Source organism: Lygodium microphyllum, chromosome 2, assembly GCF_053477565.2.
Source record: "Lygodium microphyllum isolate KBCC chromosome 2, Lygodium_microphyllum_v1.1.10, whole genome shotgun sequence".
Lineage (NCBI taxonomy): Eukaryota > Viridiplantae > Streptophyta > Polypodiopsida > Schizaeales > Lygodiaceae > Lygodium > Lygodium microphyllum.
Genome location: NC_141136.1, coordinates 183,117,365 through 183,133,005, shown reverse-complemented (window position 1 = coordinate 183,133,005; position 15,641 = coordinate 183,117,365).

The window sequence follows — 15,641 nt, the reverse complement described above, 5'->3', positions numbered from 1 at the left end:
ACAGATACAAGGCAAGATTAGTAGTCAAGGGGTATGCACAAACATATGGCATTGACTATGAAGAAACATTCAGTCCGGTTGCAAGGATGGCAACCGTAAGAGCAGTCATTGATATGGCTGCATCAAAGGGATGGTCTTTACATCAGATGGATGTAAAGAATGCCTTCTTGCATGGTGATTTGCAAGAAGATGTCTATATGGAGCAGCCACCAGGTTATGTGCATGCTGTTCATCCTGAGTTTGTTTGCAGGTTGAAGAAAGCCTTGTATGGCTTGAAGCAAGCACCTAGATCATCGTCTGACAAGATAGGACAGTATCTTGTCACTATTGGCTTTCAGATTTCCAAGGCATATTTCTCACTTTATGTGAGAAAAACAGAGAAAGGTATTATGCTACTTGTCATTTATGTTGATGATTTGATTATGACAGGTGACAGTGATGAAGATATCATTCATGTGAAAATGCTATTGAAGCAGAAGTTTGAGATGAAGGATTTGGGAGAGCTGCGTTATTTCTTGGGCATTGAGGTGATCAGATCACCAAGTGGGATACAGCTCTTGCAGAGGCAGTATGGATTGGACATGCTGTCCAAATATGGGATGACAGGCTGTAAGCCTATTTCAGTTCCTTTGGAGCAGAATGTGAAGCTGAGCTCAGATGCAGGTGAGCTTCTAGAAGACCCTACTATGTACAGACGCATAGTAGGAAGTTTGATTTATATGACTATTACCAAGCAAGATTTGAGTTATGCTGTTGGATTGGTAAGTCAGTTTATGCAGGCTCCAAGGAAACTACATTTGGATGCGGCTAGACGCATACTCAAGTATTCGAAGTCCACATTGCAGTATGGACTATTTTATGAGACTGGGGTTCAGATACAGTTGCATGGATACACTAATGCTGATTGGGCTGGTAGTATTTCTGATAGACGATCTACCAGTGGATATGTGTTCTCTTCTGGGAGTGCTGCAGTCACTTGGAGCAGCAAGAAACAGCCTACAATTGTCTTGTCCAGCACAGAGGCTGAGTACAGGGGTGCAGCAATGGCTGCGTGTGAGGTAGCTTGGTTGCATAAGCTACTTTATGATATGCATCAGTCTCTACAGATGGACCAGTTGTCATTTATTGTGACAACATGAGTAGTATACACTTGGCAAATAACCCAATCTATCATGCTAGAACAAAGCACATTGAGGTGCATTACCACTATGTGCGAGAGAGGGTTTTACTAGGTCTTATTGATCTAGTTTATGTCAGCACAGAGGATCAGGTAGCTGACATATTCACGAAGGAATTGGACGCAGAGAAGCTGCGCAAGTTCAGAGACCTGCTTGGTGTGCAGGAATTGGGATTAAGCTCGAGGGGGAGTGTTGAGATATCGAGCTCCACTCGTGATATGCCAGGGTGACCGTTGTGTATTTATGTCACGGACTTGTCAGTTGCAGACACGGTTGGTACACGGTTGCAGACACGGTTGATACCACGGCCTCCAAATCGGCCTCCTCTACCTCTGTCTCTACCTCTTCCAGCATTTGAGTAGAAGACAACTTCTTTTGAAGTTCCTCCTGAAGAGGATGCACCACCATTTCTCTGCTCCTCAGAAATTAGAAGAGCAATCAACTCCCCAAAATCAGGAAATCTTTCACGAACGGAAATGAATGTTCAAAACTGTGCATAATCCTTTCCTAGACCATTCAAGGTCACGGAAACTAAATCATCATCTTCCACTAGCGACCCAATGGAAGCAAGTGCATCTGCAATCTTCTTCACCTTCATGTGGTAGTCATTGATGCTCGTACTTTCTATTTGCACATTATGCAACTCTTGCTTGAGCTGCATTTTCCTGGCTTGCGTATTCGTGCTATACATTTTTGACAAAGTATCCCATGCCTCCTTTGGCGTACTTGCATCCTGAATATGCACAATCATAGAGTCTGAAATACTGATAGACAGCCAGTACATAACTTTCCTGGCTCTCTCATGCCATGCTTTGAATTCCTGCATTTGCTGTTGATTGGGAACATCAGGAAGAACTGGTTCTTCTTCATTTCTTGCAACAAATTCCCAATATCCTTTTCCCATAAGGAAATTCGTCATTCTAAACTTCCATGCTTGGAAGTTGTTCTTATCAAGCTTTTTAGTGACAATCTGTGAGAGAGAATCAGACGCCATTATAGAACATTGCAAAAAATTATGTCCCTGCAAAGAACACAGCTTCAGCCTCACAAAGGCAAATCTGCAAAACTGACGAAAGTGGTATTTGAACACACAGTCACTTCCTAGTGACGATTTTGCATCAACAGGCAATAGGGATGATTCTGTAACTCCCAATGTCTCTACACACAAGCATACGATGCAATTTCTACAGTAACTTTTCACTGACCTGTAGAACAGTGGTTGCACAGCATAAAACTAGGCCTTTTCCTGAGTGCGTGTAGAAAACTTCTGCCTCCAAAACAGGCCCCGAAATGGCCTCAAATCAAAAAAATAGGGTCGCCAAGGGCTAAAGCCCTTGTTCGCAGCATATACTGCCCTCTTGCTTCACCGCGAAGGGCGTCTCAACCTGAGACAATGCACTCTTGCAATTTCTAGCTGTGCTACCTGCAGAGATCTGCTCCCAAAATAGAAAATGAAAGCAACACTGCTCCTCTTACCAGAACACCGCGAGCTTGGCTTGCTTTCTTGAGCTCCTTACCACGAACAAGGCACTGATACCATGTCAAGATTGTGGGAGAGAAGAAAGGAGTCTCACTTGTAGCTTTCTTGCTTGCACAATGGGGGAATACACACAAGGGTGGAGGCTGAAAACAGTTTTCCTCTTCTTAGTTGTGTAAGCCAAAAAGAAGTCTAGTACATAGAAATAGAAGAACCCTATATATGGGTCTCATACCAAACTCAACTAACTAAGGTGGCACACTAACTGAGTCACGAACTAGAGTAGATAAGGATAGCTGTCATGTAGCTATTATTCATGGGCGGTGTACCAACCGCATCTGCAACAACTGACAAGTCAGTGACATAAATACACAACGGTCACCCTGGCGTATCACGAGTGGAGCTCGATATCTCAATATACAGAAGGTCAACAAAAAACATCAAAACATCATAACTCATACTAAAACCATTCTAAACTATCAAAAAATATTCAATGAGCTTTCAAAAGACCTCAACCTTTATCAATCATCAATCCACGCTTCATATAGAAGAAAATCAAAACAAAACAGAAGCTATCAGAAGGTATTAGAACCAATCAGAACATCATAGAACCTCATATTTCTATTGAGAATCATCATGAGCTTCCAAAACATAATCAATATCATCCAAAAAACTCTCAAACACTTCCAAAACAACTAATTATCACTCAAAATCCATAAAAAATCAACCATTCAGGCCTCAAAAACAACAAAAATCAACAAAAAAACTAGTCATTTTAGTATTCAACATATCCCCACATTTAATAAGGAAGTGTCCTCGCAAACTAAGAAAGAGGTAATATAAGTTCATTAAGAGCTCAACTCGATCTTCTTTAGTATCTTCAATAATTCACCCAACCACAACCCCAACTTGTCACATGTATCTAAGAAAGAATACAACTAAAGGAAAACACCATTATCCAGTAACACATCTTATAAGCAATAGAAAGTCATAACAAATTTGTAAAGAAGGATTAGTGAAGAATTTAGGTGAATTAGTTAAGAAAGGTGTTAACTAATAAGCATGAAAAGTAGAAGGAATATGGATAGATGGGGAAGGACAAGGCAAAGAAGGGAAAATTACAGGATCTTTAATGAAAAAACAATAGGTAAAGATTGGAATTTGAGGAGCACCCTGAGGTTGGAAAAGGAGAGATAAGATGGCTATTGAGTTGGATTGATAAAGGTAAAAATAAGCATCATATCGATGGGCCATTTTTTGATAATAAAATAAGCTAGGAACGAAGGGACCTAAAGCAGATCGCTGATGGTAGGCATCAAAGAAGGATGAACCAAATGGATGGTTCTTGGAAAGATAAGCTAAAAGATCTACCCTCAGTTGGTTAGTGTTCTGAACATGAGTAGAGGCTTTATTCTATCATTGGTTCATGACTACAAAATCAATCGTTGTATTCCATAAAGTGTCAGGGCAAGTAGCCACTTTAGAATAATAGCACTACAACATTTCATCTATCCTCAACTCCAAATATTTGACTACAAGGTAGCTTGTAAGACCACATCCCCTACATACCAAGCTGGATCTTCATCATTCGGAATCAACAAATCACCTCATAAATACGTATAAGATAGCAACATTGTATCCGAAGTCACAGAATTTTCAAAGACCATAAGAACTACTTTTATAAGCAAATCAGAAGACCAAGCTCTACTCCAACCATCCTCTGGAAGAGGTAGATCCATCGTTGAGAGCTTAATATAGAATGCCAACTTTTGCAACTGACAGTGGAAAAAAAAAAGAATGATTGGGAGGAACATACTCCTAAAATTGCTCAAATGAAGACCATTATAAGTCCATCCTGAACTGCAATCTTTCCACTTTAGCTTGGAATAACAAACATAACGTGGCCTATTGTTCGAGAATTGCCAAGTCCGCAGGGGTCAAAGAAGAAGTTGGTTGCCCAGGACTCAGTGTAGAAGAACATGACTGGACCAGTTGCTCGTTAAGCTGCTGAATTTGGATTATGCTCTGTTCTAAGGTGGTATTTGCTATATTAAGCTCCTCTGTCTAGGTGGCTAGTAGAGCTTGAAGCTCTTGAGATTCCTTCAACAATCTATCTCGTTCCTCAGTCACATTAACCACTTGGGTTTTAGTATCAGTCAACTAAGTGTCCAAACTAGAAATGTCCATTTTATGAGCGTCAATGATCTTAGTATGTTGCTCCATTAGGGTACAAAGATAAAAAAAAGTGTTCATGAGCAGAAGCTAGCTTTGCACTTGCTTTTATCAAATCTTATTTGGTTTGTTGGACTTCATCATAGCAAGAGGAATAGAGCTACTAGATACATGTAGTCACTGAGAGCTCAATAGAATGTTGAACATCTTGACATATTAAGGGAATTGTATCTCCAGCTACCAAGTGTTGTATTGAAGGGATGGAAATATCTAGAGTACCCTCACGATGTGCTCTGAAAAGATTCGACATTGTGAGGAAAGCTGGTAGGTGACTACTAGATTGATCAAGAATGGAGACTAGAGGAAGAGCTGGGACTGATTCAGTCACTTGTTTTAAGCATTTCCTCTAAACTACCACATGAGGGATATGATCAAGATCCTCAATGATGGCATCAGAGTGTTCAGTAGGTGGAGGAGCTTCTGGTGGAGTGATCAAGATTCTCAATGATGGCATCAGAGTGTTCAGTAGTAGGTGGAGGAGCTTCTGGTGGATCAACTATCAAGGTAGGAACTTCCTTCGAAGGGGCGGCATATACCAAAAAGACAGAAAGGTAGGAAACGAATGTAACATTAGTTACATTACCCCTTGTGGCTCTGACAAAGTGTTGATCCGTTTTTGACAAAAGGTAACTCCAATCAATCATTATGCCTTTCAACACCATTTTAGAAGCTATAAACAACTCCTTTGAAAGGTAATTAGAGGGTGTCTTGGCAGGCATAAACTTGTCCCTTGAAGGAATTAGAATAGTTGCGTCCACACAGGATTGGAGATCATGGAGACATTGATGCCAGAAGTGGTAAGAACCTTCTTGGGATCCAACACATCCTGTGTCTGCTTCTGCAACAATTTGAGGATTCCTCATTCAAGAATAGTTATCTAGTAGTAGGGAAAGAGTCTTCCCGATAGGGTAAAGAGCCTTGCCCAAACTTTTAGGCATCAATTGGATAGTTGTTCCTCTGATAGGATGACCGGACATCTTACTGTAAGAGGCTAGAAGCTGATCACAACAAGTATCAGTATTCTCTGGGATGAGTGGTAATGAGAGTGTGATGAACTTAGCTAAGCTTGCTTTGCCAATAAGTTTGGACTCCAGCAATAAAGAATAATCGTGAGATACCAAGGGGATGTACTAAACTGGAGGAGGAGCTTGAGGTGCCATTTAGATAGATTACACACACACCACACACAAAGACAATCACAACAAATACCTGCAAAACAACAAAATAACCAGAAATAAGAGATCGACCATAATAAACGCACACAGACGTGACTGACGACTGACCACCCCAAGCAATCCACATCCTAGGAAAAATTCGACATGACCTCTACACAAACGCGACTGAAAGCTTCATGTGATGCAAGACAAACAAACGCCTTGAATCCCCATATCAGGCAAAAAAGAAAACTACAGATGGTACGCGTAATTGTGTCATAGCAATCAAACCATAATACAACAACAACCCACTCATAACATGACCAGAACTTCAATAAGCAATTTCAACTTGAAAGGCTGCACGTGTCCATCCCACAAAGTACATTTATTGAAAAGGAGAATAAGTTCAGTGAGGGGAATTAGTTTGAATGAATGGTTTATTTTAAGAAATTATTTAAAAATGGGTGAAATTTTATTAGGTGTTAAATCTTAAAAAGAATATGGTGGTTCCTTCTGAAAATGTTAATTACAAGTTATTAGGGTGAAGCGGTGCTTTAAACGAAACATGGACTCCGATATCCATACTGAGGTCTCTAAATGCAAATTCATTAAGTAAAAATTAAGTGCGTGTTTAGCACTTTTTATATAGTGCGTGCACTTGTGACGACGAGTTTATTTTTAAATAAACTTAAATGTGTCTGTAACACATGAAGTGTATACTAAGTGAACATTTGGTCTGTTTTATTTTATTAGAAAAATGTGTGTTTGGCACGAGCGCGTGTGAAAAAGTGGATGATTAAAGTTCATTTTAACAAATAACCGTGGTTATGGGGTGAGCAAAAATAAATAAAGCAAAAAATATAAAAAATAAATACCTTGCAGGGGTGTGTATGCAAGAAACTGAGGGCGCACAGATTAGTCCCAAGATGCAACGAGTCCAAAAAAAAAAAGCAAAAGCTACTAACTTTATAAAAAATTGAACACCTTATTTTTTTAAAAAGGAAATATCAAGGCAAGGTTAGTGTGGTCCTATTCATTTTGGTTAGTTGTGATTAATGTTTGTGTTGTGATTATTGTTATTATTATTATTATTTATGTGTTTTTTTTGTTTTAAAGAATTTTAATAACAAGCTTTCTGGAATCAACCCTGAGTAAGAATTGAACCATCCGGTTTCAACAATGTGTCTATATTTTCAGCAATTTTCAACTTATTTTTGGAATGTAAAATGAAATTTCTATGAATTTAGGTTAAAATTTTAGCATTTTGATCTTAAAATAATATTTTGTCCATTAGATACAGCATTTTCAACGTGTGAAACATGCCAAAAATATTCAAATGAGTTGATGGTTTTTTTAAGAAATTATTTTTTATTTTATTAATATTTTAATGAATTTATTCAATTTTCAGTGAATTTCAGAAGGATTTTGAATATTATTACTCTTTTGTAATTAATTTTTTGCAATTGTGATCATGAAAATAATCCCAAAAATTTTAATTTTTCAAATAAATTTTTAGCTATTTTTGGGTTTTTTTTTTATTTATATGAAATTTTTAAATATTTTCTCGTGTTTTTAGATATTTTCTCGGGTTTTTACGGATTTTGGGAAAATAAAAAAAGGAGGTACCCGGGTCTATGTGTGAACAGCTACGTATGAACAGACGAGCACACATCATTGCATGGATAAGATCGGGCGCATGTCCTCGCACGTAAACATGTATAGGGAACTCTGGACACGACACTACAACTCCCGCACGTGCACAACCTCCCAAGCACCCTTAACCACATGTGGGGTAAAGGGGGGGCTAAGTACGAGATGGGTAGCGAGTTAGGGGGGAGAGTGGGAAAGGGGGCTAGGGAAAAGAGGGGGGTTCTACGAGGTATAAGGGTGGAAATGTGGGAAGGGGGGCTTAGGGGGAGGTGGGTTTATGGGGGGAAAGGAGGCTTAGTAAGGGGGTGTGGAGAGGGTGGGTGTTCTTGGAGGAAAGGGGGGCTTAGTAGGGGTGGGGGGAATTGGGGGGCGGGGGGGGGGGGGGGGGGGGGGGGGGGCGGGCGCGGCGCGGCGCGGCGGGGGGCTTAGTAGGGGGGATGGGGGAAGGAGGAGAGGAGGGCCAAGGAGGCGATGGCTGTGGCGGCGAAGCGGGTGGAGCTGGCAGTGGCGGTGGCGGCCAAAGGAGGAGGAGGAGGAGGAGAAGAGGAAGAGGAAGAAGACGAAGAATAAGGCGGAGGACGAGGAGGATGAGGAGGACGAGGACGAGGGCGAGGACGAGGACAAGGACAATGAGGAGGAGGAAGAAGAAGAAGAAGAAGGAGAGAGGGGAGAGGGAGGGAGGGGTTGGGGAGAGAGAAGAAGAAGAAAGAAAGAAAGAGAAGAGAGAAGAGGGAGGAAGGAGAGGGAGGAAGGAGAGGGGGGAGGAGGAGGAGGAGGAAGAAGAAGAAGAAGAAGAAGAAGGTGGAGGAGGAGGAGGAAGAAGAAGAGAGAAGAATAGGAGCAGGGAGAGAGGGAGAGAGAAAGGGAGGGGTTGGGGAGAGAGAGGAAGAAGGAAAGAAAGAGAGAAGAGGAGAGAGAAGAGGGGGTGGAGGGAACCGTCAGCGGGGGGAATTTGAAAAATTTTAAAGTAAAAATTTGTTTTAAAAAGAAGAGAAAAAATAATAAAAATGAGAAAAAGAAAAACAAGGGAGCCCCCCGCATCCCACACATAGGTGCGGGGCGAGGTTAAAAAATTTTGCTTTGGGGGGACCCGTAGACGGCCGGGACACTGGCAAAGGGGCGAATGCGGCAACGGACGCAGCAAAGGATGGGTAAATTAAAAAACATGAATGTTCACACGCAATGCGGGAGACACATACACACATAAAAACACGAAAAATTTTAATAAAACCCAAACCGTGCATCGGAATGAAATGCCGTAAAAATAAAAAATAAGCCAGAAGGTAGGGAAAAAACAATGGAAAAATGCAACGGGGGGTCCAGGGAGGATACATGGCTATCACATGGGAAATTTGTGAAAATCGAGCCCAAAAATACATACAGGGATTAATATTGGAGAATCTCTTCGTCAGAACGCAGGGTAAAAAGAAGAAAAAATGTGAAAAATAACATGCCCGACAAACTTATCACATCAAAACACAATTCCAACTGAGATAGGATGTGTTCATATGGAAAAAACACAAAAGGATAGATCCTTCTAGCTCACTTTCATAATCTTTGTCTCTGCATTACTACACTTTCATCCTCTTTAGGTTTTGTTTCTACATTTGTGGGTGTTTTGTAAGAGAAGAACAAGCTCTCTGTTATGTCCTCTACTTCTCCTTCTCCTTCTGCTTCTGTCTCTGTCTCTATCTCTATCTCTGCTTTTGTCTCTACCTGTGACTATGTCTTTGTCTCTGCTTCTGTCTCTGCCTCTAACTATGTCTCTGCTTTTGTGACTGTGACTGCCATGTAACAAGGAGAATAGTACATCCATGCTTTTATTTGGTTGTCAGAGGTGATTTCAGAAGTCAATTCAGGTTCAGGCAGGGGGTATTCTCCTATGGACAAAGACTTTGCTTCCTTCAGTAGTTGGCTTACAATGCCCGTTGTTAGGGACTGTGCCTCTATTTTCTTTGGAAAGATCTATTTGACAGCCTCTTTATCTCTTGATGTACCATCTGTTACTTCATTGGAGGAGTTTGTTATGACTTCAATGGACATAGATCCATTACCTTTTTGCGATCCATACAACTTCAACAACACTTTATTGGGTCCTCTACCTAGGGTTAGGGTTCCTTTGAACCAGTCTGTCCTTGCTCTTGCTTCAAAAAGCCAAGATCTTCCCAATAGCAAAGGATATGAGGTCCCGTAGGAATTTGGTTTGACCACCAAATATGTCTGCCAATAGTCTCTTCTTGCAAGGGTTATTTTAACGTATGGGAGGATGTCCAACGATTTGATTCTGCTTTGGTCTGCCAATCTGATAAGCCACTGCATAGGTTGGATTCCTGCAAGTCTAGATCCTTCATTGTCACATCCATCATTATGTTTACTGATGAGCCTCCATCAATCAATGCATCTACAATAAAGCATCCTTCTATCCATACGCCAATCTCTGGGGTTCCAGGATCCATGAAGGTGTTGGCCACATCCACTTCCTTCATGGGTTCTAAGGCTCTGTTGGACTTGGTCACCACGGAGGGAACAACTCTTAGGTCTCTTCTTCTTGTCAATATGCTGTTGAATTTCTTTCGATAGTTGGGAGACAACATCAACAAATGTCGAAAGGTTAAGTTTGGTTTAAAAGTGTCTAGGTCTTTAACCAAATCATTCTCTTTGATAGGATTCACAGGCTTTTCCAATCGATTGGGAAATGGGGCCACACCCACTTGTATCTTTTGTTTTTCTTTTAGGAATGGCAACATCTACGCCTCTTCTTCATGAGGAGATACTTCCGCATCCTCTATTTCCTAGACCTCTGGTCCTGTCTCTACAATTGTCTCTGTAGCTTTCTGTGGCTCTATAGTGCTCTGTACTACATTGTTCTCGACTTTGCATTGTTCTATTTTTCCCGAGGAAGGTTGAACTTCATAGTCATGGTAGAGGAACATTCTCTTTTGGAGCTACAGGTTCTCCTTTCTTTGCTTGCGTTATTGCGGCCACTTCCAATTCCACCAAATTGGAAGCAGGTTCTTAGGTCTTCTGTGGGGTATTAGAAGTAGATTTCATAGGGGCTAGACTTGAACAATCTTTTGTAGTGTGGCCTTCTCCTTTGTATCGACTGCATAAGGGCTTGTAATCCACAAACCTTCTAGGGTTTAGACAATTCGGTGAGATATGACCCTTTTCTCCACATCTATAACACTCCACTTCTGATCTTTGGCCACCTCCAGCAAACTGTCGTTCTCTGTAACTTTGAGAGGGAAATCTCCTTGGACCGAAATTAGGACCAAACTCCCTAGGCTTTGGTCCAATGTCCTGCGTTGTCATTTTGGATTCCAGCAAGTTGAATCTTGCATCTTCTTCTTTCTTTCTTCGTTCGTGCATATTTTCAGAGAGCAAATATCCTCTATATGGTTCTTCCTCAAACAGTATGAACAGAAGGCTCCACGAATGGTTGGTTTTTAGGTACATTCAGTGGCTAAATGTCCCACTTGATGGCACTTTCCACACCATGTATTAGAACACATCACATCTCTCCTACCTCCCATAGGAGTGGATATATTGGTGGTATTCGTCTTCAGCATGTGTAGCTGCTCTATAATCACATCCATAAGCTCTTTCTTGATACTTGCCATTGAATTGGATAGGTAGCCCTTCAAATTTTTAGCTCCTGAAGTACTTGTAGTAGGGTTTTGGGAAGGGGACCTTAAGTAGCCATGGGGACTTCTACAAAGAGTACTTTTAGGGCATCAAAGGAGGCTTCTGCGGCCGAAAGCTTGTTCTCGGCCTTGATTCTTGCCTTCTCTTCTCACATACCTCTGGACTCGTTCTAGCGCTTGTCTCCTTATGGCATAATTCATGAGGGGGTTGGCTCCACTAAGTTGTTAGTGCTCCAAAGAAGGATAACAGAAGGCTTTAGTCTCTGGAGGACTCTCTTGCCAACATTTCTTCTACTTCTTTCTTTTCAATGTCTCTGAATTCTCCTTTCATGCCACTACACAGGCGGAGATATTCCATTCTGAAGGTATCAAAACTCATTCTTCTGAGAATCATTGTTGTGCCATCATCATAATAATGCTAGCTTCTAATGGTTTCAATAGTGTATATTGTGGAGAATACTTTATCCATCAACTTCTAGTGGGTTGCTAATTGAACAAACAGGAGATTGTCAGTGCACCAGGCATCCCACATGTCCTGCTATTGAGCATCCACAAACAAATTCCAACTCTTCTTTCTTGTTTTCGTGAACCTCCACTGACCACGACTCCTCAAGCTTCTTCACGATCTCCCACTTGATGATGTCTGGAAACTTCTCAATGAATGCCAAATATTCCATGGATAATCATTCTCTCTGTTTCTGCACTTCACTTTGTTCCCAAACAATTCGCCCCCAAGATGCAAGTTTCTTCTACTTCAACAAGAAGAGGAAATAGTCCACTACATAGAGCCTGCATCATGATGATAATGTGTTTTCACCATTGTGGGAGGAACTTCTTTTAGAAAGTGGCTTTGGTAATGAGAATCTCCAACTCTTCAGTGGAAGAAGGAACTTTGCAAACATCCCTTGAATTCTTCTCTTCTTGGCAATGCCATTTCCTTCATTTTCAACCTCTTCTGATGCTTGTTGATGGCAAGTTTTCCCCGGTTGCGCACCAAAAACATGGAGCACCAAGAGAGACACCAAGGAAAAAGGGTTTCTACTGCAAAAAAATCTATCTTGTAACATCAACAACCATATTTTTCATCTTTTATATGATCTCAACAAACAAAACAACACCAGGAACAAGAAATCTTCACGCAACTTCATAGAAACAATCTCCCACGGCTTTATCTTCAATAAAATCCATCATTTTCTTCATATTCTTCATAGAAATCATCAAGCAAAAAAGAGAACACAAAAGAAACACCACTTTGAATGGAAAAATATCACATATGATTCATCTTCATTGTCTTCATAGTTTTCTCTCACATTCTTTCATAGAAATATACATTGTTTGCATAGAATTGGTTGTATCTGACTCTCTCTTTCTCTCTCAATCAATAGTACATCATCTCCTCACTACAATACTCAATAATCACTCATAATAATCCTTCTTTGGTCATGGATGCCCCTTCCAAGAGGTGTGTTTGATATGAAAGGTCACAAGAGCCAGTACAGTGTCTCTTCATAGCTCACTACTATCACTTCACTCCAGTTTTCTCTTAAGTCTTCAGCAGCTACTTCTTCCACTTCCTTGAGCTCTTTTGAACTTAAATTCACCTCTTTCCAAGGCTAGAAAATTTTCCCAAAGTCACACATACATTCCACAGAATACTTATAGAGGCACACAGAACAGAACAGAATAGGAATAGAGCAGGAACAGAGGCTCTACAGAAGCTCAACAGAGGGTTACAAAAGGTCAATAGAAAACATGAAAACCTCATAACTCATACTAAAACCATTCCAAACTATCAAAACTATTCAATGAGCTAACTGCTTGGATCTTGTCTTGCTTCGATCCAATGCCCTAAAAAATTATGAAAAAACTTCAATCATTGTGAAGAGCTTTCGAAATAATTCGAATTCGGATCTTTCCTAGCCACTTAAAATTATCAAATTTGTGTCCTTTGCTTCCTTCAAGCTTTGAATTCTACCTTGAATTTTCGTCGTTTGACACTTGTCTATCATTTCTTTGGTGTTTAAATTCCTCTACTACAAAGGTGAGTATGTTGTAGCCAACTGAGGCTTGCAAGGAGGTTCTGTGCTTAGACCATCTGGTGGCATATCTTGGTATTACTGATTGTTGGATTTTCCAAATTATTGTGACATATGTGGCAAAGTGACCTCTAGCAATACCTTGGTAAGCTTCTTCCATGACCACATCTTTTCCACATGTAGAATAACACATTGCAACACTCTATGTGACATTTCGTGGACACTGACTCTAGAGAGCCAATTGTTTGCACTAGTCCATCGGAATGTGATCTGGGACTTTTCCTAAGTCTAAGAAGACTAGGAATTCCTCATACCATTGATCCGGGTTTTTTACAAATCGGATTTCTACCACAAAATTTGGCTTAAACCCCTATCAAGAGCCTTACCTATAGCTTAAACCCTATATCTTATCACTTTGGGTTTACTCTTCAAGCACTGGGGAAAATAGAATTTCAAGAGAATTCCCACGTTGCCTGACCGTTTTCGACCTGATCTACAAAGTTGTAGAAGAAACTTTTTTCAAATTCTTCACCCATGAACATATATGATGGAAGGTTAAGAGAGGTGATATCTCGAGCTACAAATTCTCTCTTGTGAAGTTGTGTTCTTTCCATTCACTTAGGAAAGGGATGTCCTAGCCCATCCTCCCTTTGGCTAGGTGGTGCTCTTCTTTAGCTCTCTTAGTGAGGATTAGAGGCTGGGTGGGTAAGAGGTAGCCCCTCTCATCTTTTCAGCTCTCACCATGCCTAAGAAGGATTGGGCAGATCAGGTTTTTGGGATCTCAACAACTGCATAGAATAGTTGGGCATTTGGAAAGTCATCATCTACCCTGATTGGGGCTTTTCAAAGTCAAGCCAAAACAAGAAGCCAATAGTCACATGCTGGGCTCTAGGTTTGTGTACGATCTTGAAGTCAAATTCTTGGAGCATTAGAATCCATCGGGCCAATCTTTCCGTGATATTCTACTATTTGATTGGATAGACCAAAGCAAAGGGATACACATGGAAGACAAAAGAATGGTTAAGGAAGTAGTGGCAGAATTTATTTAAGGAATAGATCAAGCCAAGGCATTCCCTTTCTATCACAAAGTAATTTTTCTCGAACATCAAAGAGCCATCTTTGCTGGAATAGAAAATTGGGGGAAACTGGCTATTTGCATCCTGTTGCATAAGCACACTACCTATTGTCGTATTTGAGACATCTAAAAAGACATGGAAAGACTTTGTCCAATCTAGTAGAATCAAGATTAGGCCCTTGGACATGAGTCAAAGACATTGGAATGCCAAGTTTGCTACCTTGTTCTAGTTGAAATATACCTTGGGAGCGTGTGCTAGCTAATTGAGGGGAATAGCTACATGGGACAAAAGGTATAAGTGTCATTCGTGCCATCAAACTTTCCCTAGAAATTGTAGCACTAAATTCATGGAAATAGGAATGGAAGCCTACACCATGATGGCAGCTACCTTGTTGGAATCCACAACAATGCTATTACTCGAGATAATGTGATGCAATAGGACACCACTTTTCATTACAAAGATACATTTCATGGGGTTCAGAATCAAACTAACTTTCCTCGACATCCAGTAAAACAAAGCCAAAAATGATACAAGTGAAATAGGAGGGTGCGAAAGACATTGAAGTCATCCAGGAACACCAGCATGAAGTCTATGTCTAAGTCTATGTCTACATGAGTCTTCTTCCCGTCTTTGAACCACCATAGCCATGCTCTAGATCCATGTAGTTTCACACTAATGCAAATAGTTTCCTACAAGCTTTAGTGGCATGATATGGGGTGATTGGCGTACCAAGGTTCACATCGTGAGGTCTAGGGTCATAGCGCGAGCATTGTTTGTTGGACTACAGAGCTGACTATTTCGCTTAGAAATCATCATCATTGGGAAATGAAGTTCTCTCAAGGGATGGAATTTGACACTACTAGTCACACCCAGTCCACTGTGAGATCACATACTATACTTCCTACGATAGGACCTTGTGAGCATGTGCACATGCAAACTGATGCACATGGGAAACATTAGCATAGTCACCATGTGTAATTGTGTCCAAATTTCAGAGGTGGTTTCCATGTGCAAAGTGGTTGTACGAGCTCTACAAAATAGAGGTGCCTTATCATACCCAAACTTGAGACGGGGGGTATGCTATCATTGAAAAGTTAACAACAAAGCATACCAATAGAGTTAACTACCATTACCTACTAACAGATATCAGACCACATACTAGTATATCTCAAAAGGCAACTACTCGAAGGAAAT